This window comes from Meles meles, chromosome 3 (assembly GCF_922984935.1).
Source record: "Meles meles chromosome 3, mMelMel3.1 paternal haplotype, whole genome shotgun sequence".
NCBI classification, from domain to species: Eukaryota; Metazoa; Chordata; class Mammalia; order Carnivora; family Mustelidae; genus Meles; species Meles meles.
In genome coordinates, this window is record NC_060068.1 from 65342696 (window position 1) to 65368803 (window position 26108).

General features: G+C 36.1%; 1 protein-coding gene and 1 pseudogene across 6 annotated transcripts in view; one reads left to right on the forward strand and one right to left on the reverse strand.

Annotated features, from left to right (window-relative positions):
• FAM172A (family with sequence similarity 172 member A) overlaps positions 1-26108 on the forward strand; it is a 429585-nt gene that overhangs the window by 7682 nt on the left and 395795 nt on the right. The gene's annotated exons all lie outside the window — the stretch shown is intronic.
• Positions 9723-10595, reverse strand: LOC123938155 (annotated as a pseudogene).

A 26108-nucleotide genomic window follows, 5' to 3' on the forward strand; every position in this document is an offset into this window, starting at 1 on the left:
AAGATGCCAGGGTGTCCCTGGTTCATAGCAATTCTGAGATCCAGATGGGAAAATATTGGAAGTTTCTTGATTGGATCTGAAGCCTGGGAATAATTCTTTATGGTTCTTTGCCTTACCTTCTGTGCTTTTCCTTGTATCTCTGTCTTTTTTCATGAAAGATAGCAGATGTTTCTAAGGTGAGTTGTTTTCTCAGCTTGCTTTCTTTTGGGGCCCAAATTCTCTCTTCATTTAAGTTATATTAAATCTTTTGTATATTAAATAAAAAGATATATTAATCTTTTATAAATCTTGTGGGTGTTGTATAAATTCTATTGAGATATAGTCCTTTGAGCAAAAGTTACACATTTTTTGATATTAAATCCTTATATGCGTTGGGCTCCTAGTAACAAGGCTGAGGGATAATGCCCTTATTTTGTAGAAGCTTTATTGTTTGAGAGGATCAATAGTGCATTCTAATGTCTTTCGAGGGCGTTTTGGCTGAATGACTAATTGTCTGAGGCACCAGCTTTAATATTTTTGAAGTTTTAATGAAGGAGTTTTCAGTCATACCCTCAGCCTCATTTTTGAGTGATGTTTTCCTGGTAGTACCCTGCGTATTTTCTTTTAACAGATTTTGTTTTTTAGAACAGTTCTAGGTTCACAGAAAAATTGAGTAAAAAGAGATGTCCCGCATTCCTCCTGCCCCTACGCTTGCACAGCCTCTCCCATCAGCATTCCAAATCAGAGTGGTGTATTTGTTACAACTGATTAACCTATGTTGACCTATCATTATCATCCAAAATCCATAGTTTACTACATTAGGGTTCAGTCATGGTGTTAATGCATTCTGTGGGTTCAGGCAAATGTGTAATGACATGTATCCATCATCATAGTATTATAGAGAATAATTTCACTGCACTTAAATAGTTTCACTATCTTGTTTAGCCCTCCTTTCGTCAACCCCTGCCAACCACTAAACTTTTGATTGTATCTATAGTTTTGCCTTTTCCAAAATGTCTTATAGTTGGAATTGTATAGTATGTAGATATTCTTTTCAGATTGGCTTTTTTTCACTTAGTAATGGGTATTTAAAGTTCCTCCCCTATTTTTTCATGGTTTGATAGTTTTTTTTTTTAAGTTCTTAATAATCCATTGTATGGTTGTACCACAGTTAATTTATTCATTAAGCTACTGAAGGACATCTTGGTTTTTTCTAAATTTGGCAGTAATGAATAAAGCTGCTATAGACATCTGTGTGCGGATGTTTGTATGGACAGAAGTTTTCAACTTATTTGGGTAAATACCAAGGAGTATGATTCCTGTATTGTATGGTGAGAGTGTGTTTAATGTTGTAACAAACTGCCTTATTTAGCTTCCATCATGGCTATACCATTTTGCATTCTCACCAGCAATGAATGAGAGTTCCTATTGCTCTAGATGCTTGCCAGCATTTCTTGTTGTCAGGCATTTAGGAATTTGTTCTAATAGGTATGCAGCAGTAACTCATTGTTGTTTTAATTTGCAACTCATAAGGGCATATGATGTTTAGGATCTTTTCATAAGCTTATTTGCCATCTGTGTATCTTTGGTGAAGCATCTATTCAGGCCTTTGGCCCAGTTTTCTTGTTACATTTTAAAGTTCTTTGTATATTTTAGGTAAGATACCTTTATTAGATACGTCTTTTGCAAATATTTTCTCTCAGTTTGTGACTTGGCTTTTCACTTACTTGACAGTATCTTTTGTAGAGTAAGTCTTATCTTCTTTTTGTTTAACAGCCCTTTCATTATTTTCTCTCTCACTTCGCAAGTTTTACTACAAGCACTAAAATGAACCAGGTGGCACATTCAGCACTCTGGTAGGAAATCTTAGCTAGATCAGCCACTTCGTTAGTCATATTTTCTTCTTTCTGTATAACTCCGTGGGACAGTGTTGCTGAAGTTTCTGCCACTACTTAACAAGTATCCCCCTTCCTCAAATTTCCATTTGCTTTTTTGCAAGTCCTCGCCCATAGACTTATCAGAGTTCAGGGGCTTTTATAAACACATTCTTCAGGGTGTTTTAGGGTTTCTCTACACTCTACATAGAGCCCCCTGGCTGGTTCCGAAGCCCCTCTTACATTTTAAGTTTTCAGTATGGCTGCACTCCACTTCCAGGTACCAAAATTTATCTTTTCCTGTCCTAAAATAAACCCTCCTGTTGTACAGTTATAATTCTAAGCTTTCTTTAAAACAGATCATGTGGGTATTTTAATTACAGCACAATCTGAGTTTGCAACCTTGAAGAAAGGGCTGGGTCCTTATATGTGTGGGTACCTTTGGGCAGAGTCTGATGAAGCTAGGAACCTTGCCTCTCTAAATTATGTTGAACCTCCTTTGCCACTAGAAGTAGCCCTCTACTCCTTCGTAGGAGGTCTGTCTCCCCTGGCCTAAAGACCCTGTAATATCTCTTAAAGTAGTTTCCCAGAATGGACTGCCAATCATCTTGTCTTATTCTTGCCACCTTTCATTACTTTTAGACCTATAATCAGACTTGAGTCCACAGAGGCCCCAGGGGATGAGGTATAAAATTAAAACCAGGAAGAAGTGCGATACACTAAAATAATTTGATAGTTTTTGTCAATTTTGGTTCTACAGAAATCAGGGGAACATATATTGGAATGGATTCTCAGAGTGTGGAATCAGGTTAAAGGAATATTGGATCAGGCAGTAGTGGTGGTGGTGCTGTTACTGCTGGTAGATGATATGGTGTGGGAGAGTCCTGTGAAGAATACACTGTTATGAGGATACTCCCCGCATTTCACTTAGGAAATGAGAAATGATGAGGACCTAAATGAAGACAACAGAGTTGGGGATAGGAAAGAAGGAACTGATGCTCTCTGCTCCTCTCATGTTTTATGCATTCTTTTTTAGCACTTGCAGTTTAATTATTTAATGTGCTCTCTCACTAGACCAAGCTATTCAATTATTAGGACCACTTATTTTTGTAACAGCATGAGAAACAGCAAACATTATATGCTGTGCATTATTTTAAGCACCTAACATACATTAATTCTTTTGATCCCCCCATCTATTCTTTAAGTAAGTACTAATAATAAATACATTTTTTTGGATGCGGAAACAATGTTACTGTGTTGAAGATCCTTAAGAACCCTTAGGTTTGATGATTTCCTGGAAGAACTCCCAGAACTCAGAAAAGCTGTTACATTCATGCTTTCAATTTATTATAGTGAAAAGATACAGATTAAAATCAGCAAAGAGAAGAAGCACGAAGGGCAGGAGTCCAGGAGACACAAAGCACTAGCTCCTCTTGTCATCTTTCAATACAGTCCTATGGAAAGTGCTTAATTACCCAAAGACAATGTGTGGTAAGTGTAAAGTCTTAACCAACCAGGAAGGCTCCCCTGAGCCTTGGAGTCTAGGGTTTTGTCTATTTTTTTTTTTTTTTCTTTTAGGGGTTGGGGCTGTCAGTCACCTAGGCATGGAGTGACAACTACTCAGTTTCCAGCCCTCACAGAGATCAGACTGATAAAGCTTGTTGCAGGACTTAGGTGGATCAAAGCATGCACTCACCGTAAATCACATGGTTAGAATAAACTATATGGCATGGCCCATGGCTTCCAGTATACAAAGACACTCTTATCAGGCATGATATTCCAGGGCCTTTTTAGCTATTTCCCAGAAGCTAGTCAGGGGATGGTCCATCCTTGGAAAATACAGGGTTTGAACACCTTAAGCCTGCTGTTAACCTTTTACTAGACAGCTGAAGGTCAAGTAACTTGCCCTCGGAAATACATAGAATAGATAGATGACTGAGTTAAAATTTAAACAGAGGCATTCCAGCTCTATTATCACTTGTTTTAAGCACATACTCTACTGCCTTTTGGCATCTCTTCTGTCAAACACAAAATCTGTTATGTTTGAGCAGTTAATAAATTTTCATTAAGTGAATGAATGAAAAGATAGTAGGAAATTGTAGGCTGGTTCTGCTGATTTAATAAAGGTCATTGATGTTAGAAGTTTTTTAATCTTCGTGAAATAGCATATGTCTATATCTACTCCCACTCCCTCTAAATCTATAGCAGTTATTAGACGCTTGCTGAAGATCAGCTTAAGTTTCTTTTTGCCCTCTTCATGTGTGTAAATATTGTTCAGTTGCCTGGAGTGGAAAGATTAGAAATCTAATTATTTCCAGTGTATTTCCAGAGTATATGACTGTTTGAAATTTCAATATTTAGACCTATTTTTTTGGCTTACTGTCTTATGAATTCCTTAATAGCAGTTATAATTACACTCAAATATAAATACTTGTGATGTTTAAGTTATTTTTGTATTCATGTGTATTTGCTGATCTCTCTTAGAATAAATAATGAGGTTTGACTGTAATGTCATAAAATAATCCCTTCTCTAGCAGTGTATGTATTTCTCATATTTTTTCTACCAACATGGCCCATTGTTTTCCATAGAATGAGTGCTATCTATAATATGTAACCATTTTAGAAAAAGAGAATAAATCATACCAGTTACCATTTTAACATTTAAAAGTCTCCTTTAAAAAAGAATAAAAGTCTCCTTTTATCCTTATTAAGACATAAATTTATTAAGACATAACCTTTTAACCTTATTAAGATATAACTGAACTGCAATAAACTTTATGTGTTTAAAGTTTATATTTTGGTGTGTTTTAGGACACGTCCATGAAACTGTCATCACAACTAAAATAATATGTCTTTCACCTCCAAATGTTTTTTCTTGTCAGTTTTCAGTGGTCATTTGTATATTTCTTTTTTTTTTTTTTCAGTAATTTATTTATTTATTTATTTATTTTTTAGACATTCTTTTCATTTTATTTATTTTTTCAGTGTAACATTATTCATTCTTTTTGCACAACACCCAGTGCTCCATGCAAAACATGCCCTCCCCATTACCCACCACCTGTTCCCCCAACCTCCCACCCCTGACCCTTCAAAACCCTCAGGTTGCCCCAACCTCCCACCCCTGACCCTTCAAAACCCTCAGGTTGTTTTTCAGAGTCCATAGTCTCTTATGGTTCGCCTCCCCTCCCCAATGTCCATAGCCCGCTCCCCCTCTCCCTATAAGGAACTTAGCAAACTCAACACCCAAAGAACAAACAATCCAATCAAGAAATGGGCAGAGGACATGAACAGACATTTCTGCAAAGAAGACATCCAGATGGCCAACAGACACATGAAAAAGTGCTCCACGTCACTCGGCATCAGGGAAATACAAATCAAAACCACAATGAGATATCACCTCACACCAGTCAGAATGGCTAAAATTAACAAGTCAGGAAATGACAGATGCTGGAGAGGATGTGGAGAAAGGGGAACCCTCCTCCACTGTTGGTGGGAATACAAGCTGGTGCAACCACTCTGGAAAACAGCATGGAGGTTCCTCAAAATGTTGAAAATAGAACTACCCTATGACCCAGCAATTGCACTACTGGGTATTTACCCTAAAGATACAAACGTAGGGATCCAAAGGGGTACGTGTACCCGAATGTTTATAGCAGCAATGTCTACAATAGCCAGACTATGGAAAGAACCTAGATGTCCATCAACAGATGAATGGATAAAGAAGATGTGGTATATATACACAATGGAATACTATGCAGCCATCAAAAGAAATGAAATCATGCCATTTGCGACGACGTGGATGGAACTAGAGCGTATCATGCTTAGTGAAATAAGTCAATCGGAGAAAGACAACTATCATATGATCTCCCTGATATGAGGACATGGAGAAGCAACATGGGGGGTTAGGGGGATAGGAGAAGAATAAATGAAACAAGATGGGATTGGGAAGGAGACAAACCATGATTGTATATTTCTTTTTAATATTTTGCCTGCTCTCTTTTGAAATCTATTAAATTTTATTAATTTTTAAATTTTATTATCATTAACATACAGTGTTATATGGTTTCAGGTTTATAGTATAGTGGTTCAGTAATCCTATACATTACTCAGTGCTCCTTAAGATAGGTGTACTCTTGGGGCACCTGGGTGGCTCAGTAGGTTAAGCCTCTGCCTTCGGCTCGGGTCATGGTCTCAGGGTCCTGGAATCAAGCCCCGCATCGGGCTCTCTGCTCAGCAGGGAGCCTGCTTCCCTCTCTCTCTGCCTACTTGTGATCTCTGTATATCAAATGAATAAATAAAATCTTAAAAAAAAAAAAAAGATAGGTATACTCTTAATCCCCTTCATTCATTTCACCCATCCCCCCTGCCCATCTCTCCTCTTGTAACCATCTGATTTTTCTCTATATTTAAGAGTATGTTTTTGGTCTATTTCTAATATATAATATATATTATTATATTTAATAATATATATATACACATACACACAGATCTTCTTTATCCATCCATATATTGATGGACACTTGGGTTGTTCCATCATTTGTCTATTGTAAATAATGCTGCCATAAATATGAAGGTACGTATATCCTTTTGAATTATTGTCTTTGTATTTTTTAGGTAAATACCCAGTAATGTGATTACTGGATCATAGGGTAGTTCTATTACTTTTTTTTTTTTTTTAAAGAGGGAGAGGCGAGGGAGGGGCAGTGGAAGAGAGAGAGAATCTTAAGCAGGCTCCATGCCCAGCACAGAGCCTGACTTGGGGCTTGATCTCATGATCCTGAGATCAGGACTTGAGCTAAGAGCAAGAGTCAGATGCTTAACTGACTGAACCACCCGCACCCCGTTCTATTTTTAATTTTGGGGGGAACCTCCATACTGTTTTATGCAGTTGTTGCACCAGTTTGTATTCCCACCTGCAGTGAATGAGAAGGGTTCCTTTCCCTCCCAATTCTTGACAACGCTTGTTTCTTACGTTTCTGATTTTAGCCATTCTGACAGGTGTAAGGTGATAACTCATTATAATTTTGATTTGCATTTCCTTGTTGATGAATGATGTTGAGCATCTCTCCTGTGTCTGTTGGCGATGTGGATGTCTTCTTTGGAGAAATATCTGTTCAGGTCTTCTGCCCATTTTTTTTCTGGATTACTTGTTTTTTGGGTGTTGAATTGTATAAATTCTTTATATATTTTGGCTACTAATCCTTTATAGAATATGTCGTTTGCAGTATCTTCTCCCGTTCAGTAGGTTGTATTTTAGTTTTGCCGATTGTTTCCTTTGCTGCACAGAAGCTTTTTATTTTGATGTATTCCTGACAGTTTGGTTTTGCTTTTTTCTCCCTTGCCTCAGGACACATATCTAGAAACGTGTTGCTGTGTCCAGTCTCAGATACATAACTGCCTGTGCTCTCTTCTACGATTTTTATGGTTTTAGGTCTCACATTTAGGTACTTAATCCATTTTGAGTTTATTTTTGTCTATGGTGTAAGAAAGTGGTCCAGTTTCATTCTTTTGCACATAGCTGTCCAGTTTTCCCAGCATCATTTGTTGAAGAGACTCTTTTTCCCATTGCTTTTTCTGGCCTCCATTGTTGAAAATTAATTGACCATATAATTTGGGTTTATTTCTGGGCTTTCTATTCTGTTCCATTGATCTGTGTCTCTGGTTTTGTGCCAGGACCATACTGTTTTGATTGCTGTAGTTTTGTAGTATAACTTGAAATCTGGAATTATGATACCTCCAGCTTTGTTTTTCTTTTTCAGGATTCTCTTGGTTATTCAAGATCTTTTGTGGTTTCATAAAAATTTTAGAATTGTTCTAGTTCTGTGAAAAATGCTGTTGGTATTTTGATAGGAATTGTATTAAATCTGTAGATTGATCTTGGTAGTATGGACATTTAAACAATATTTGTTCTTCCAGTACATGAGCATGGAATATCTTCTTTGTGTTGTCTTGAGTTACTTTTTTCAGTGTTGTATAGTTTTCAGGGTGCAGGTTTTTCACCTCCTAGGTTAAGTTTATTCCCAGTTATTTTATTCTTTTTGTTGCAATTGTAAATGAGATTGTTTTCTTAATTTCTCTTTCTGCTGCTTCGTTATTAACGTATAGAAGTGTAATGCGTTTCTGTACATTGATTTTATGTCCTCTGACTTTACAGAATTCATTTATCTGTTCTAGTAATAACTTCTAGTAGTTTTCTGGCAGAGTCTTTAGGGTTTTCTATATATAGTATCATGTCATCTGCAAATGTGGAAGTTTTACTTATTCCTTGCCAGTTTGGATGCCTTTTATTCCTTTTTGTCGTCTAATTGCTGTGGCTAGATTTCTGGTACTGTGTTGAATAAAAGTGCTAAGAGTGGGCATCCTTACATTGCTCCTGACCTTAGGGAAATGCTTTTAGTTTTTCTCCATTGAGTGTGATTGCAGTAAGTTTTTCATATATATGGTCTTTATTATGTTGAGGTGTATTTTCTCTAAAGCTACTTTGTTGAGGGTTTTTATCATGAATAGATGTTATACTTTGTTACAGGCTTTTTCTGCCTCTGTTGAAATGATTGTAGGGTTTTTAATCCTTTCTCTTATTGATATGATGTATCATGTTGACTGATTCAGGAATAATATATTGTTGGGTTTGGTTTGATAATAATTTTTTGAGTATTTTTATGTTTATCAGAGATATTAGCCTGCAGTTGTTTTGTTTGTTTTGGTTTTTGTTTTGTTTTGTTGTGTCTTCATCTGATTTTGGTATCACGGTAATACTGGCCCTCATAGAATGAATTTGGAAATTTTTCTTCCTCTTCAATTTTTAAGGATAGTTTGAGAAGAAGGAGTATTAAATGTTTGGTAGAAGTCACCTGTCTTAGTCTGGACTTTGTTTTGCCTACTTTTAAATTGGGTTATTATTATTGTTCAGTTCCAAGAGTTCTTCCCATAATTTGTATACAGATCTTTTTTTCTAATATGTCTTTTTCAAATATTTATTCCAGTTTGTGGCTTCATGTTCACTTCCTTAATGTTATTTTTTGGAGAGCAAATGTTTTTTAATTTTAATGAGACACAACTTACCAGTTTTTTTCTGTTATGTTTCATGGGTGTTTTGTTGTTGTTATTGTTATAACTAAGAAACTTTTGCCTATCCAAGGTTGCAAAAGTTTTCTCCTGTGTTTTCTTCCAGATTTTTATAGTTTTAGGTATTATATCCAGGTCTGTAATCTATTTTGAGTTACTCTTTATATATGATGTGAGTTGGTTTTTGTTTTTTTCCATACAGATGTTCAGTCAGCATTATTATTGGAGACTTTCCTTCTGTTGAATAGCCTTACACTTTTGTTGGAAATCAACTGAGTTTATATGTGTTTGTCTATTTTTAGACTGTCTATTCAGTTCCTTTGTTGTATATATATTTTTTTCTCAATACCAAACTGTTTTGATTACTATAACTTTATGGTCATTTAAAAAATTATTTAGGGTACTTCTTCCACTTTGGTGGGCTATGAAATTGCTTTGGTTATTCTAGTCTGTATTTCTGTGTGAATTTTATAATTAACTTTCCAATATCTACAGAATAGCCTCCTGTGATCTGATTGGGATTGTGTTGGATTTATAAATAAATTTGGGGAAGAACATCGTCTTAAAGATAGTGAGTTTTCTTATCCCTGAAAGTGGTATTTCTTTCTGTTTATTCACATCTTTATTTTTTTTTTCCAACAAAGTGGTTTTTTTTTTTTTAAACTCTTAGAATGTTTATTAAATCGAAGATTTACAAGAAGGATGAATGAATAAAAGTGAAAATTTTCAATCAGGAAATATGAAGTTTCAATGTGTAAGGGTTTATATTCAGTTTCTTTTTTTAAAAAATCTTCCCCTTTAAGATTATATCATAATGTGTGAAGCACTGGTGAGATCCCAGTTTGCTGATTTCCTGGAGATTTTTCATCCGATGATTGTACTGCAACAAGTGAGCATCATTGACCGCAACCTTGAAGTGGTCAGATTCAACCAGCACTTGTATTTAGAATGGTTTACCACTTTCGAATGGGAAAGGCCTGTCTTTCTTCCTTTCCCCAGATGTTACCCAGCTTTGTATTGCAAACAATGACTCTTGTTGTCCTCATTGAAGCGTGGGTTAAAGTGGAAAGCAACTGTCATTCCCTCTCTTGAAATCTAAAGCAAATCTGTTTGCATTGGGCTTTGTTGTGCCCAGAATTGTTATCAGCATGCGAGGCATGACTCCTCCGGGCAAGGGCAGGTCATAAGGTACAGTCAGTGGTCCAGCAGGGATGCCAAAGGTGCCAGCAGCGGGCTGGGCTCCAGGAGCACTTGGCTGTCCAGGAGGCGGGTAGGCCCGGGCCCACTTGGTTGCCCAGGGTGGGCTCCTGATGTGGGTGGTCCAGGATAAGCAGGAGCTGTTGGGCCAGGGTAGGCTCCTGGAGGTGCCTGTCCAGGATAGCCGCCAGGAGGGGCCTGTCCAGGGTAGCCGCCAGGAGGGGCCTGTACAGGGTAGCCACCAGGAGGGGCCTGTCCAGGGTAGCCACCAGGAGGGGCCTGTCCAGGATAACTGCCAGGAGGAGCTTGTCTAGGGTAGGCACCAGGATAGGAGGCCACTGGATAGCCCTCTGCTCCAGCAGGCTGGTTTCCCCATTGACCAGGCCATCCTTGAGGGTTTGGGTTTCCAGACCCAGATAAAGCATCATTAAGTGAAAAACTGTCTGCCATTTTCCCGTCGCCTCGGCGCTCGCTCGCTTGCTGCGGGGGCGGTTTCTGGTGAGGTGCTGCGATCCCAACAAAATGGGTTTTGTTGTAACATTCTTGGATCTTATCTGTTAGCTTTATTCTTAGGAATTTATGTTTTTGGCACCACTGAACTGATTGTTTCCCGTATTTCCTGATTGTTCTTGATCTATATTTACCTGTATTTATGAATGTAGTTGAATTTTATACTTTTCTTTGTGTTCTCTCACCTTGTTAAATTTGTTAACAGTAGTAGTGTTGTTTTGTAGTTTCTCTGGGATTTTCCATGTTAACAGTCACATAAAACGCAATTAAAAACAGTTTTACTTTCTTCCAATCTCTGTGCATTCCTCCCCCCATTGCATGAGTACTGACTTAAGCATTTGATGTGTGGGGGCAGGCAGATTATCAGTGTATCTAGAGCTTACTCTGTAATAAACTTATGAACCAAGCCAGTCAAATACTACATTTTATTTACCATATCTACATTTACTTCTCTCAATTTACTTATTGGTAAAAGTGGGTATTTATAAATTAATGGGCAAAGGCAATCAAATGCTGCATTTTATATACTCTATCCACATGTATTTCTCTTAGTACAGTTAATGGAGAAAGTGGGCATTCCCACTCTTGCCACTATTGTTCGACATAGTACTAGAAGTCCTAGCAACAACAATCAGACAACAAAAAGAAAAAAAAGTTATTCAAATTGGTAAAGAAGAAGTCAAACTCTCCTCTTTGCAGATGACATGATACTTTATGTGGAAAACCCAAGACACTCCACCCCCAAATTACTAGAACTCATACAGCAATTCAGTAATGTGGCAAGATACAAAATAAATGCACAGAAATCAGTTGCTTTTTTATATACTAATAATGAAACTGTAGAAAGGGAAATTAGAGAATCGATTGCATTTATTATAGCACCAAAAAACATAAGATACCTTGGAATAAACCTAACCAAAGAGGTAAAGGATCTGTACTTGAGGAACTACAGAACACTCATGAAAGAAATTGAAGAAGACAAAGATGGAAAAACATTCCATGCTCATGGATTGGAAGAATAAACATTGTTAAAATGTCTGTACTCCTAGAGCAATCTATACTTTCAGTGCCATCCTGATCAAAATATTATTGGCATTTTTTAAAGTGCCGGAATAAACAATCCTAAAATTTGTATGGAACCAGAAAAGACCCCAAATCGCCAAGGAAATGTTGAAAAAGAAAAACAAAGCTGGGGCATCACGGTGCCTAATTCCAAGCCTTTATTACAAAGCTGTGATCACCAAGACAGCATGGTACTGGCACAGAAACACACATAGACCAATGGAAACAGAGTAGAAAGCCCAGATATGGACCCTCAACTCTATGGTCAAATAATCTTTGACAAAGCAGGAAAAAATATCCGGTGGAAAAAAGACAGTCTCTTCAATAAATGGTGCTGGGAAAATTGGACAGCTATGTGTAGAAGAATGAAACTCAACCATTCTCTTACACCATACACAAAGATAAATTCAAAATGGATGAAAGACCTCAACATGAGATGGGAATCCATCAAAATCCTAGAGGAGAACATAGGCAGTAACCTCTTCGACATTGGCCATGACAGCTTCTCTCAAGACATGTCTCCAAAGGCAAGGGAAACAAAAGTGAAAAGGAACTTCCGGACTTCATCAAGATAAAAAGCTTCTGCACCGCAAAGGAAATAGTCAGCAAAACAAAGAGGCAACCCATAGAATGGGAGAAGATATTCTCAAATGACACTATAGAGCATGGACTGATATCCAAGATCTATAAATAACTTCTCAAACTCAACACCCAAAAAACAAATAATCAAGTCAAGAAATGGAAAGAAGACATGAACACACACTTCTCCAATGAAGACATACAAATGGCTAGCAGACACCTGAAAAAATGTTCATCATCATTAGTCATCAGGGAAGTTCAAATCAAAACCACATTGAGATACCACCTTACACCAGTTAGAAGGACAAAGATCAACAAGGCAGGAAACAACAAATGTTGGAGAGGATGTGGAGAAAGGGGAACCCTCTTACACTGTTGCTGGGAATGCAAGTTGGTGCAGCCAACTTGTTTTGGAAAGCAGTGTGGAGGTTCCTCAAAAAATTAAAAATAGAGTTACCCTATGATCCAGCAATTGCACTACTGGGTGTTTACTCCAAAGGTACAGATGTGAAAAGAAGGGCCATATGTACTCCAGTGTTAATAGCAGCAGTGTCTACAATAGCCAAAATGTGGAAAGAGCCAAGATGCCCTTCAACAGATGAACGGATAAGGAAGATGTGATCCATATACACAATGGAATATTACTCAGCCATCAGAAAGGATGAACACCCAACTTTTGCATTAACATGGGTGGAACTGAAGGAAATTATGCTAAGTGAAGTAAGTCAAGCAGAGAAAGTCAATTATCATATGGTTTCACTTACTTGTGGAACATAAGGAATAACATGGAGGACATTAGGAGAAGGAAAGGAAAAGTGAAGGGGAAATTAGAGGGGGAGATGAACCACGAGAGACTGTGGACTCCAAGAAACAAACTGAAGGTCTTAGAGGGGAGGGGGGAAGGGTGAGCCTGGTGGTGGGTATTAAGGAGGGCACGCATTGCATGGAGCACTGGGTGTTGTATGTAAGCAATGAATCTTGGAACACTACATCAAAAACTAATGATGTATGGTGACTAACACAGTCAAAATAAAGAACGGGCATTCCTGTCTTGATCCTGATCTCAGGAAGAAAGAACTCATTTTTTCAACATTTCTGATTCTGTATTCATTACTCAGTGCTTTTGCAATCTTACTCTTCTCTACCCTGGTAATTTTTCTCTCAGGAAAGACACTCCTCTGATTTAAAGAACTTTCAATCGTAGATGTTACCTTCTTTTGATACCAAGTATGATTTGAAAAGTAACTGCCTATGTGGTATTTATAGTCTGCTATATGTCATTAATTTTTAAAAAATATTTAATTTATTTATTTGACAGAGAAAGGTCACAAGTAGAGAGAGAGGGAGAAAACAGGCTCCCCACTGAGCAGAGAGCCCCATGTGGGGCTCGATCCCAGGACCCTGAGATCATGACCTGAGCCAAAGGCAGAGGCTTAAACCACTGAGCCACCCAGGTGCCCCTGTCATTAAATTTAAATGGAGAATTTAGATGTGGATAGGGTACATATATTATTTAATTGATTTTGTTCAGTAATTATGTAGTGACCTTTGGAAAACATTGATAATCTGTCTGCCCTACATATAATGCCTAAAAGATCAAGGATTCCTGAAATGAACCAGAGGATTTCAAATTCTAATTTGTAGTTATTTGCTATTAGTTCTCCATTCCTGAAACTATCTTTTCCATATTGCTTTTGAATTTTAGGTAGAGATGCTTAGGGTGTGTAAGGAACACCATCCTCAATTCTTCACTACTATTAGTCTATGATTTTTCTACTCTCTTCCATTTACCTGGCTTTGTGAAACAAAGTGCCTGGAACGGAAAGTCAGAGTTGAAATGTCACAATTTGTTACAGTCAGGTGTTTATATATGGCTCACATGGTTTGAAATCTTGTGGTTCTTCCTTTTCCCATTTATGAGCCAGTTTGCCAACACCTATCACATATCCTGTATACATAAACAGCTAAGGTTGTTTACATGTTGACCTAATGGGAAAAGTTGTAGTAATATTTGAGAGGGATTTTTTTTTCTCTTCTACTATTTGCCCTCTTCATTGAGAAATTTCTCGTTTGATCATTCTTATACTTTGATTGAGCCATATACCTGTTAAAAAATAACAAATATTTTACATTTTCCTTGCAGCTCTGTTTATGCATCCCTAAACTTTACTGGTCTACTTAAATCCTATAATTAGTCTTAAACTTGGGAAAAGATAGAAAGTTCTGCCTATGCCTCAACTTGGTAATGAAGTGATACTGTGTTTCCTTATGGCTATTATTTTTTAGAGTGTATTGGTTCCTTCTAAATGAGACCCTGATTACAAATATTATGTAAACCCTATGTTTCTTTATCGCTATTGTCTGTATTGTGTATTGTTTCTTTCTGAATAAGACCTTGACTATAAACATTATCTAAATCCTACCATATCCTCTAATAGTACCAATTTTTATTATTTCAGTAATTCGTCTAAGTTAGCTACTAGGCCTCATTTGAAAGAGTATTATTTAGTATTATTTGTTTACTAAATTGTATAAATACAGTTTAAAAATGAAGTAAGGACTCATTTTTGCATTAGTTATCCTTTCTCCAATTTGGCGGGATGTTATCTGCTTTTATAGGCTTTAATTATTTTGCAGACAAGCCCTATTTAAGACATTTATGAGCCCATTGTATATAAGAAATACCAAGATGAGAAAGGCACAGTACTTACCCTCTGAGAGGCAATATGACTTGTATGTAGATGGCTATAATATAAAATACAAAGAGCTAAATTTCATGAGGCACTTATGAGAGTACAGTATTTGAGGAAAATATTTCAGGAATAGTAATTAGTGAATGAGAAATGTTTCAGAGTATAAGAAATCTTCGTGTCTTAAAATTTAAACTTTATTTTTAATTAAGCAGTGAATGTTATGAAAGATAGGGAAAACAAAATCTGAGCAAAACTAAGTAACACATTGTAGTAAAGATTACTCTAAAAATAAGAGAAGGTTTCTTCTTTAGAGAGTCTTAGACTATAAACATTAAAATATATTTCTCTCAGAGCCCAAACACCTTTTGTTTTCTGGAAGTATTGGCCTAATAGCAGCTGCAGCACAATTTTTAAAGCGATAGTCACTTATGTTTGTTGTAGTTAATTTCAACATTTCAATACATATTTACCTATAGAATTACAGATCTGTTGGTTATCTTATTTGTTAAGATGCCTGACTGCCCAAGACTTGTTCTGAAGTTTTGCAAAACATTTGGGTGAAGTTATTTTGTCCATGCTTTCCATTCTGTAATAACAAAACTTTGGTTTTTGTTTTTTGTTGGTAACTGAATACTTCAGGCATTTTTCCATGTACATTTTCCATATGTATTTTTCCATATATTTTCTATCCTGTTTTAAAGGCATGTCAATATTAGGAAGGTCTAAGGATTAAAACACATGAATTAAGGTCCAGTTATTTACTCCATAAAATTCAATTTTTTTTCTTTTTACAAAAGTCCTAAAATAGTTTCCCTGTACCTTTAAAATACAAACAAAATTATGGTATTTTAGAAACATATCTTTGATGCAGTATGGTATATCATTTTAACTGATAGCTTTGTTAAATTTTTCTTTTGTACGAGTGCCTGAGTTAAATTATTTCCGTATCTGTTGTTGCCAATTTTTTTTTTTTAAGATTTTATTTATTTATTTGACAGACAGAGATTTCAAGTAGGCAGAGAGGCAGGCAGAGAGAGAGAGGAGGAAGCAGGCTCCCTGCTGAGCAGAGCCTGATGCGGGGCTGGATCCCAGGACCCTGGGATCATGACCCTAGCCGAAGGCAGAGGCTTTAACCCACTGAGCCACCCAGGCGCCCCTGTTGTTGCCAATTTTAAAAAAAATCTATTTTCTTAGTTTAGGTGTACTCTATTCACTTGAATACTTTATTGGATAAATTTCTATGCCCCTCCAATGAATTTATTTCAGAGTTTAATCTGCAGTTCATTTCTTGCTTTTTCTTCTGAATGGTTCTTATTCAGAACTGGCAGTTTTGTTGACTCATTGATTAAATCACAGTAGGATTCTTGAGTTTAAGAAGTCAACTCTAAAATATTGATTGTATAAGGAATCATTTTTTTTTTAAAGATTTTATTTATTTATTTGACAGAGAGATCACAAGTAGATAGAGAGGCGGACAGAGAGAGAGAGGGAAGCAGGCTCCCTGCTGAGCAGAGAGCCCGATGCGGGACTCGATCCCAGGATCCTGAGATCATGACCTGAGCCGAAGGCAGCGGCTTAAACCACTGAGCCACCCAGGCGCCCCATAAGGAATCATTTTAAAAGGGAAAGGACTTTTGTTATATTTAGATTTGTTATACAAGCCTCGTGTCTATTGTATAGTATATGACCACTATTAAAATAGAAACTGGGATTGTGACAAAGCTAACTTCTATGCCCTTCCAGTTCTGTGATTTATGTTTTGAATTTTTATTTAAACTTGCTTTAAATAGTATTTCTTTTAGTGATTTGTAAATGGCCAGCACTGGAGGTTTGAAGTGTGAGTGTGTGTATGTATGTTTGTGTTTGTCTGTGTGTAAAACCAGGTTTACATCAACAAATATTAAAATATATGCATATTTTTATTAGAAACTAAACCAAACCCTTCAACTACATGAAGAGCAATGCCACAATTCAGATTTCAGGTAGGGACTAAGTAATACCTGAGGTTTTAGAAAAAAAATTTGTGGCCAGTATTTCAAATGAACAAAATATAAGCTTATTTAAAATAAAATATAGGTCTTTAAGTATATAGTTTGACCAAGCATTGGTGCTAATTCTTTGTTAGTCTAGGCTGCTTTATAATTTTCTTGCTGCTAGTTTGTGCACCAATAAAAGATGGTGGAATCAACATCTGTTTTTCAGTGAAAGGAGGTTTAACTCTCATGCATAAAAAGCAGTGTTTTCAGCATTTGTCATTTAAATAAACAGAAATGAATTTAACAAAATGTTGTGTTCAGACAAAGCACCAGATAAAATATTTTATGCTTGTTTTATTCTTATTCTAACATCAAGTCCTCCCTCCAGTGGCTGCTGTTACAGCATTTTCCTTTTTTTACCTTATTTTGGAAAACAAGGAAAGTTATTACTGTTTTTTTCTCGGAATTAAAGCCCATTTTTGTGTCATGTTGAAAAATTGGCAGATGATACTCTGTGGGAAATAGTCTTTTGTGACTAGAGCCCATCCGTTAGTAGTCAAAGGGACAGATTATTCTTAATTGAATTCTTAGTCCTCATCTTTCATTTCCCAGTTTACTTATAACTGCCCTTTACGCCAGCATTAAAAAATTTTAATCACTTACGTATTCTCAAAGGCAGATTTTACTAGTTATCCTTATTAGAGGCAATATACCAAACAAGGAGCAAAAACATAAATGAGAGTTCATTATTTTCAGAAATGCGTAGTTATATTTTTAGATATTTCATTATAAAGTTGTTGGGTTTTTTTTTAATAGAAGTTTTAAAAAATATTTACAGTTTATCTGTTTAAATAGCTGGTACCAAAGCTTTTGAGGAAATCAGTTTTTATTCAGAATATTAGTTTCATTTCAAAACAGGCAAGGAATCAGTTGGATTTGTGATAGCGATAGCTTAGCTTATTTGATTGATATATAACTGCTCTGAAGTTTACTCAATATCTGATTATTCTTTTGCCTTATGACTGCTTCTGTTAGGATTTATTCACCAGCAGGACTCTCAAATTTCTGACTAAATAGATGAGACTGGACTGTCAACATCATAATTAGAGGAAAATGCACCACATAACAAATTATAGAGGGTAGCACTGCTAAAATTAGTCAGAATATTTTTTCTTTTAATGCTTTTCTTTATCATTTATTTAAAAATATATTGTTGATAAATAAAAAAAATTATATTCACCTAGGGCCTATGTGTGGTTGTGTGTATATTATGTACTGATTCACAAGTGGCTACCCTATATGTAATGCTTATGCAAGTTATAAATCATAATGATATAATGAACAGCTATAAATTCCCTCAATCCAAGAATCAAAGCGCTACTAATAAATAAAATTGACCTTTGTGTCTCTCCCCATCTCATGCCCTTCCCACCTTACCAGAGAGAATCACTCTTCTGAATTTTGTGTTTTTCTCTTGATTTTTTTTGTAGTTTTATTACCTGAACTATGATACTTACAGATTATTTTAGTTTAGTTTGTTTTTGAGCTTTGTATAAATAGTATTACATTGTATGTAATTTCCTGAGACTTAGTTGTTAACTTAATATTATTTGAAAAATTGGAAAATTATCCATATTTTTTAGTGTGGCTGTGATTTATTCACTTTGACTACTATATAGTAGTCATCTTTATTAATATATTACAGTAGATTTGCTCTCCTATAATTGGAGAATAGCCCTGTCCAGTTTTGGTTGCCAGACTCTACGATGGTCCCCAATGATTTTTTCCTTCTTCTTTTTTTTTTTTTAAAGATTGTATTTATTTATTTGACAGACAGATCACGAGTAGACAGAGGCAGGCAGAGAGAGGAGGAGGCAGGCTCCCTGCTGAGCAGAGAGCCCGAATGCAGGGCTCGATCCCAGGACTCCCGGATCATGACCCGAGCCAAAGGCAGAGGCCTCAACCCACTGAGCCACCTCGGCACCCCTGATTTTTTCTTTCTGATAACAATGCCTTTCTGTAGACCCTTCCTGCATTGAAGGGTTGTCCTCTGTACCAGTTGAGTGTCAAGGAAGTGGTGATGAGACTTTGACAGCTTTCCCCTTGCTCTCCTGGCTCTCTCTCAAGCCATATCGTGGTGATCCTCAAGCAGACCTGTGAAGAAGCCCATGTAGTAGGTAATGAGGCTTCTAACAACAACTGGTATTGATAATTTATCTATGTGAATGAGTCATCTCTAGCTCTAGCCAGGCCTTCAGATGATTGCAGACCTGGCCAATATATCTTTTTTTTTTTTTTAAGATTTTACTTATTTATTCATCAGAGAGAAAGAGGGAGAGAGAGCGCGAGTGAGCACGGGCAGACAGAGTGGCAGGCAGAGGCAGAGGGAGAAGCAGGCTCCACGCCAAGCAAGGAGCCTGATGTGGGACTCAATTCCAGGATGCTAGGATCATGACCTGAGCCGAAGGCAGCCGCTTAACCAACCGAGCCACCCAGGCGTCCCCTGGCCAATATACCTCGACTGAAACCTCATGAGCCTGATTCAGAACCTCCCAGCTGGGCTGCTTTGAAATTTGTGATCTACAGAAACCATGAGAGACTGTGATAAGGGTTTATTATTTTTGGCAACTACATTTTGAGGTAATTTATTATGCAGTTATAGGTATTGAATAAACCTGCTTTTGTGATGACATGAATATTTTGTGAATATTTACACACCTGTCTCCTGATGTGCATGTATAAGTCCAAGTAGTAAACTAACCAAATGAAACATTTGGAAACCTCATGCCATTTTTTCTAATGTTTTTATGCTAACTTATATTTTGTTATTTTTTTTTAATGGTGATCGAAATTTTTTTAAGTTTGTATGTTTGTTTGTATATGTAATCTCTACACCTAGTGTGAAGCTTGAACTTACAACCCAAGGTTAAGAGTCACATGCTCTTCTGACTGAGCCAGCCAGATGCCCCCACTAATTTATCTTTTGATCAGAAGTGTGAATAAAAATATTTCTCAGATTCCACTCTTTTTAACTTTTGGTATTGTCAGGTTTCTTAATTTTTTCTAGTCTAGGGAATGTAAAATAATATCTCATCACATTTTTATTCCATGCCCCAACATCAAAACAGTAGTTTCCTATATTTTTCCATAAAAGTTTAAAGTTCTGCTTTATGCCCTTTGTGCATTCAAAATTGATCTTTGTGTATGGAGTGAGATAGGTTTCTTTTCTTTTCTTTTCTTTCTTTCTTTCTTCTTCTTCTTCCTTTTTTACTGTATAGTTAACCAGTTGTCCCAATTATTGAAAAATCCATCCTTTCCCCAGTGATACGTTGGTATCATCTGTGTCACCTCAATCTGTTATGTGGATCTGTTTTATAGTTCTGTTCTTTCGGCTTACTGTGTTAGTCATAGTGATACCTAGTAAGGCAACTCTTCTATAATGTTCTTCTTCAGGCATGTCTTAGCTATTTTTGACTGTTCTTCTATAAAACTTTTTGAATCAGTTTTTCAAGTTCTGTTAGGTTTGAATGGAACTGTATTGAATCCATTTACCAGTTAGAGGAAGACTGGTATCTTTATATTGGGTTTTTCTGTCCATGAATATGATATATCTCTTCATGTATTTCTGTCTTCATTAATGTCTTTCAGTAACATTTTATCATTTTGTGCATATAGGTTTAACACATCTTTTGTTAGATTTATTCTTAATATGTAGGTTTTAATTTTTTGCATTTATGAATGGTATCTCTTTTTAAAAAGCCATACTTTGTAACTGATTTTTTTAAATAACTGATAGTTGGTGGTATTTAAATACACTTTATTTTTATATATAAATCACTTCAGCCATCTTGCTGAATTCTCTTTTTATTCCTAATAATAGACTTAAATATTCTTGTTTTTTGATTCTAGAAAGTCTTATTTCTTGGCTCTTCTTCTTTTGTTTTGTTTTATATGGTCATATTATCTGCAAATAAAAACTTTCCTTTTTCAATTCTGATACGTTTTCTTTTATTATTCCTTATTTTATACCAGTAGAACCTCCAGAAAAGTGTGATTAGAAGTGGAAATAGTTAAGTGGTAATGATGGGCATTCTTTTCTAGTACCTGATTTTAAAGAGAATATTTTTAATATATTACCATGAAGAGCAGTTTTACTGTATTTCTGTTTTATTTTTGTTGAACCTCTTTATTATGTTAAGGGTGTTCCTTTTTTTTCTTACTTTGCTATGAGTTCTCTTTCAAAAATGAGTATTGAATTTTATCAAATACTTTTTCTGCAGATATTGAAATTATTATTTCTTCCTTAATGATAATTTAGTGAGCAACATTTGTAGATATTCTGAGTTTTGTAATATACCTTGTAAGTTTAGTTATTCTCAATAGGAGGGTCACTCAGAGGACATAGCTATAATGTTGGAAGTGAAGTCTAGTTGTAAAATTCTTGACTCTCATGATCATAGGAAGGGATTCTACCACTTTGTGCTTATGTAGACAATAGTAATGAGAGACATCTGGCATACTGTGTTTAAGCATAGGTCTAATAACATAAATGGCTTAACATTCCACAAAGTGCCCTTGTGCTGACGACTTCAGTGCCACAGAGTTAATTTCCTGTAATTAATAGTGTGGCTAAGTAAGGGTTGTCTTTGTTGGGGAAAAAATATTTTATAGAAACCAAGAGGGTTCAAAGCCCTTTGCCTTTGGAACAAGAGAATTTTGTTGTCTTAAATCCTTTGTTAATTTAGGCAAGGTATGAATTGTGTGTATTTTTCTCGGAATGAAGTAAATAACCACTGTAATTAATGTGGTAGTTTAAAATGATGACTTGAGATTTCAAATTCCTAGCTCTCTTTTTTTAAGATCAGATTTTGTAGTATCACCAGCAATATAGAGCCTCCCCAAATCTTTCTGAATTCATTGCCTCTTGGTTCCACGATTAGGTGTTGAAATATGGTACAAACATCAAATTCTAGAAAGTACTATCACTTTATAAAGAATTGGGAAATTCTAGTAGTGAAAAAAAATCCATTCTGAAGGCACTTAAGTGATATAGCATTCCTTGTTATTAACAAATTTAGGTAAAATCAGGCTTCACAGAGATTTCCCCCTTAAGTAAACAGCAAGGAATGCACTGTCAGTAGCACTGATTATGAGTGGTATTTAAATGCCTCATTTGCAGTACAGTTGTGGTTTTCATTTGCAGTACAGTTGTGGTTTTCAAAAAGCTTAACTTTAGGGGCGCCTGGGTGGCTCAGTGGGTTAAGCCGCTGCCTTCGGCTCGGGTCGTGATCTCAGGGTCCTGGGATCGAGTCCCGCGTCGGGCTCTCTGCTCGGCGGGGAGCCTGCTTCCCTCTCTCTCTCTCTCTCTGTCTGCCTCTCTGCCTACTTGTGATCTCTCTCTCTCACTGTCAAATAAATAAATAAAAAAAAAAAAAAAAAAAAAAAAAAAAAAAAAAAAGCTTAACTTTACCTTTAAACTTTGTTGCTGGTGTTACTAGTATAGCTTACTGGCGTTAAGAGTAAATTGCTTGATTATATGCTTAAGGTTTTTTAAAAATTTTTGTTTGTATAGCAAATGGTATGTTTCTAACTTTGAAGTAAGCTAATACAATATGCGGAATCAATTCTGATAATTAATAGCAACAACAACAACAACAATAATAATAATAAAGCAGTTATTACTAAATTTCATTCCTTGTTAGAAATTGGGTAAAATTGGGGTGTTATTAAGTGGTGTGTGGTCAAGGAATTAACTAAATCATATCCAAAGTAAATCAGTGAATCACTGGAAGGGGTATGTATGTAAGGAGTAGTGACAGGCCAGGGAAGTAAATTACCATTGACAGAGAACCCACAATGCACAGAACTAGAAGCAGCTAGATGAGAGCACTATACTGCCAAACTATACTTATTTATAAAAACTTTATGTATAATGTTTACCTTTTATACCTAGGAAATACTGGGTTTGCCCCTTATGTCTAGGTAGAGCAGGTTGCCAGCCTGGGAGGGATGGTAGGGTGGTAGGGACGTTTGAAGAGAGAAGTTCTTTAAATGAGTCTGCCTAAAGTCCACTTAGTACTCTTGTTTCATAAAAGGAATAGAGAAGAGTGCATTGTGCCTTGATGTTTGGCATTGCAGCTGTGGAGAGGAGATGGAGTGAGAGAACCATTTAATACACAGTGAGGTACACCATTCCAGTGTATCTCTTTTGGACCTTTGGAATCATCACCTCAAAAGAAACCTCATAACCATTAGCAGTCACTCTTTACTCCCTCCCCACCCCCAACACCCAAAGCACATTAGTCTACTTTCTCTTTTTATGGATTTGCCTATTCTTGTCATTTCATATAAATGGAATTATATGTGGTCTTTTGTAGCTGGTTTCTTTCACTTAATGTTTTCGAGGTTATTCATGTTGGAGCATGTATTAGTCCTTCATTTTTTATTAATGAATACTATTCTGTTGTATGGATATACCATAATTTTGTTTATCTAATCATCACTTGCTAGACATTTACTTTCTGGGAATTACTGTTAATGCTTTTAGGAATATTTGTGTATAAGTTTTGGTGTGGACATGTGTTTTCATTTCTCTTGGATATATACCTCAAGTGGAATTGCTAGATCATGTGGTAAATCTGTTTAACATTTTAAGGAACTGCCAAACTTTTCTAAAATGGTTGTATACCAGTGTACATTCCAGCTAACAATGTATGAGGGTTTCAATTTCTCTACATTCTCACCAGTACTTGTTACTGTCTTTCTTGTTGATTATAGCAATGCCTTAGTGTGAAGTGGTTTCTTATTGTGGTTTTAATTTCCATTTCCTACTGACTAATGATGTTGAGAATATCTTTTTGTATGTGTGCTTTTTAGTCATTTGTATATTTTCTTTGGAGAAATGTGTATTCATTTCCTTTGTTCATTTTTTAAATTAGGTTATTTGTCTTTATTGTTGAGTTGCCAGAATTATTTATATATTCTGTATACATCTTGTCTCTTTAACATATGAAGCTTTTTGTTTGTTTGTTTGTTTTACTTTCAAAAAAAAGTATTTAGAAAAGTACATTGTCACAGCTTGGATTTTTCAGAAGCATGTGCTGAGGTAAAATTCGGAGTGCAAGATGTTTATTAAAGACCAACACTTAGGGAAAAAAAAAGAGGACAACGGGATTGATTGGAAGGAGAAGTTGAACTTAATGCAGGTCTGACCAAAACCTCCACCAACCTGATGGCGAGCTCTGGAGCAAACATTGCTTGGAGTTGTCCGGCATTAGTCTGAAATGGCAGGGTCTTTATATTCCCATTTGACTTAGTCAGTGACTAAGCCAGTCAGCCTAGGAAAGGCTTGACCTTGAGTGAGGCAACTGTCAGTACCTGAGGCAGACTCTGACGTGGGGAACAGTGGGAAACTCTAGGAAGCTCTTTGCTAACTGTACTCCCTGCTGCTGAGTAGCAAGTTACCCTTGAAGGGGACATCTGGGCATGGGGTTCACCTTAGTGACTATCACATGCATATTATATTTTAAAAATCTAAGTTGAACCTTGACTTCACATAATTTAGCAGAGATCCTGGTAAGCATATATATGGAATGAAAAAATTTGATGTAGGCTTTGCATGTAAGTTATTATCGCTATTTCATAGTATTGGCAACTTTGAAATCTTATGAGTATAATTAGTTTCTACTAGTTTAATTTGGCTTGGAGTTATGTATATTTTTATGTTATATTGTTATATTATATTGTTATATATTGTTATATTGTTTATGTTTACCATAGAATTCAAGTTCTCTGACATAGCTTATGTGACATTTATACTTGACCCATATAAAAGAGACTATTTTTTCAAGATGGCTTTGTTTTTCCAAAGTTTTGATTGTATCCTTTTGAGAAATATTTTGTCCTTAGCCATAGCTCTGCCATTTCCACTCCATATTAGGAAAACTTCATAATAGACTGCTTAAATTCCTTTTTTTCTTTTTAGGGGATTCAAAATCAAGAATTGTCTTAGTCCTCATTTAATTTCTTAGTTTGAGTTCTAGCATTGTTTTGAAGTTATTCTAAGGATTTCATTCTAGCCTTGTTGAGCTTGTCTTTTTGATAGGCACAAAACAATGTGAAACCTATCCTGATTACTTCCAATTTTGGAACCTCTTACAAAGGCACAGTAGTGCATTTCCAGTTTCTTCTAAAATATTTCTGTTTGGCATTCCTTAACTTCTGACTCTTTCTTTAGATACTTGATTTTCCAAAGTATTGGTATGATGGAAAGGATGAGCAGTAATTTTTATCAGTCTTAATTCTGAACAGCAAACCAAATAGTCTGAGACAATTTTGGTTGACGTGTTTCATCTTTATATAATTAACTACGTCCAACTTGCTCAGACTCCGTATTGTAATACTTCCTGATAATTAGTACACAAAAGGGTACTAATAGCATACTATCATAAGCTAGAAATTGAAACTGGAAAGTTTAAGTAGTTTGACTCCACCATGCAGGTAGAGGAGCTTGTTTTAAAAGCTTCTAAGCAGAGTCAGAAGACTGGAGTTAAATCCCCGTCCCATCTGGGATGACTGAGCCAAGTTATTTAGCTTTTCAAAGCTCAGGATGCCTCATCTCTGTAAAATGCAGGTATGTCAACTTCTCCTACCCCGACAGTGGTGGTGATGACTTACTAAAGTAATGAGTATGAAAGGACTTGGCAATTTGTGGCCAATATATGCTGTTGGGAAATAGAACAGTATTCTTTGGACAAACTTTTATCTAAATGAAGGTAGAATTCCCATACTTGAACATTTTCCAGACACACATTTTAATAATATTAAAAAAAATGAACAAATTGTATTTTTAAAATTAATTTAAATTTCATTATGATTATCTTTAATGTAGAGTCTTAGAAACCCAAGTCAGCTCAACAGGTATTTTTAATGGGGCTTTATTATTTCTACTTAGAATTCATCCAAATGGCACACATCAGAAGTTTCTCATTCCTATAAGATGGACTGATTTGGGTACACTTTATGTGTGGTTTTTTTTTCTTTAAAGATTTTATTTATTTATTTGAGAGAGGGCATGATAGGTGAGAAGGTCAGAGGGAGAAGCAGACTCCCCGTGGAGCTGGGAGTGCAATGCGGGACTCAATCCTGGGACTCCAGGATTCTGACCTGAGTTG